This window comes from Nanorana parkeri, unplaced genomic scaffold, assembly GCF_000935625.1.
Source record: "Nanorana parkeri isolate BGI_ZX_2015 unplaced genomic scaffold, ASM93562v1 scaffold936, whole genome shotgun sequence".
NCBI lineage: Eukaryota > Metazoa > Chordata > Amphibia > Anura > Dicroglossidae > Nanorana > Nanorana parkeri.
In genome coordinates this window covers 493,803-495,655 of record NW_017307204.1, presented here as the reverse complement: position 1 = coordinate 495,655, position 1,853 = coordinate 493,803, and positions in this window count along the sequence as shown.

Genomic DNA, 1,853 nt, shown 5'->3' with positions numbered 1-1,853 from the left:
AAGATTCGGTTTGTAGAAAGCGGTCATCCAGGTACACCACGATCAAGATGCCCCACTGTCTCAACAAAGCAAGGACGGGAGCAAGAAACTTGAACACCAGAGGGCCAGGCTACAAACTGGAAATGGTCCTTGCCCAACGCAAAAAGTATAGATTAGCAGGGCAAACTGGGACAGACAATTACGCCTCTTTAATCATTCGATGCCAGAAAATCTCTCTGATGAATGACGGATGAAAACGAATCGGAATTTCCGAAAACTAAATTTCGGACAAAATTTGTTAGCGGTGGTCAGCACGTATTTTCGCTGCAGCAAAGTGCTGGAGAGTTCAGCACAGCTGGAGAGCCAAGGTTGCCTACCCTTGCACTAGAGAAAGCCACCCGACTACTGAGCACGTCACATGCGCCGTGAACACAAAAGGCACTTAAGAGCTGAAAAAGAAAAGCCCTGCTTACACCGGTGTGTCCTAAACCTAAATTCTAAGTTGTTGTAGGAAGGAACTCCTGCCACTAGGCAGGTGCTGGGCAATATCATCCAGTGGAACCCCAAACAAGCAGTTGCCCTAGAGGGGAGGTCCATCAGCGTCCTCCTAGTAGTCTGGACAGCAGACACAGAAGAACTGCAGACATAAGCAATTTGTTTCAGAAAAATTTAGTTTTTCAGTCGAATTTTCGTTATTCAGAGATTCGGATGTATCCGAATAACAGAAATGACGAATGAAAACGAATCCGAATTTCCTAAAAAAATTGTAAGCGGTAGTCAGCACAAATTTTCGTTGCAGCAAAGTGACAAAGGAATTTTTTTGTTTTAAATGTCCCTTTCCTGCAACGAAACAAAAAACGGAAACGAAACTACAATTCGTACAGACTACCGCTAACTAATTTCGCCTGAATCCGAATCCCGAAACAAAATTGACTTTCAGACCCGAAAAATAAAATAACTCTACTCCTCCACGCGATCTCCCTCACTCGTCGCTGGCCCGCCGGCAATCGAGGGCCCACCTTCTGAAAGCAAGTTAGTGGTGGAATAGGTGTACGGAGCTGCAGTGTGGAACAGGTGTGCGGGGATATAGTGGTGGAACAGGTGTCAGTGTGGAATAGCTGTGTGGAGAGGCAGTGGTGGAACAGGTGTGCAGGGATGCAGTGGTGGAAAAGGTGTGCAGGGATGCAGTGGTGGAAAAGGTGTGTTATACTATAATGTACTATTGCTCATTCCTCTATAGCTGCTGGTATTCTGCACTGCGCCGCTGTATAATGTACTATATTGCACACCACACTTTTTTTTTTTTACTTCCACCGTGCCAAGCTTGCTCCTGTGATGGACTACAATCTCAATACAAACTAGTAATCCATCACTGGAGCCTTTTTTTTTTCTTTTTTATCCGATTAACAGATTAATCGAACTGAATCAATCGGCCAACTAATCGATTATGAAAATAATCGTTAGCTGCAGCTCTAAAAATAACGCATAACTCCAATCAAAACAAATTTTTTGCCGTGCACATGTCTAATAATGACATCTTAGACAACAAAGGTGCCATATTCAGCGAAGCATTGCAGACGCACTGAAGACCATAGACTAGAACAGGGGTGCCCACAATTTTTCGTCTGGAGATCTACTTTTCAAATGACGGGCTCAATTAAATCTACCAACGAAAAAACACCTTTATTTAAAAAAAACAAGCCCATTAAAATCGTTACTGGGACTACTGCCTCTCTCGTGTTCTCTCTCTGGGCTGGTTTCACACCACAAAGTCTGCAAAGAACGCAAGCAGGCCGGCTCCATGGGGGTGGGGCGGTGCATTGAAGTCAATGGCACCGCAGCCACTCCCCCCCGCCCACAGTGTGAATGCCCTC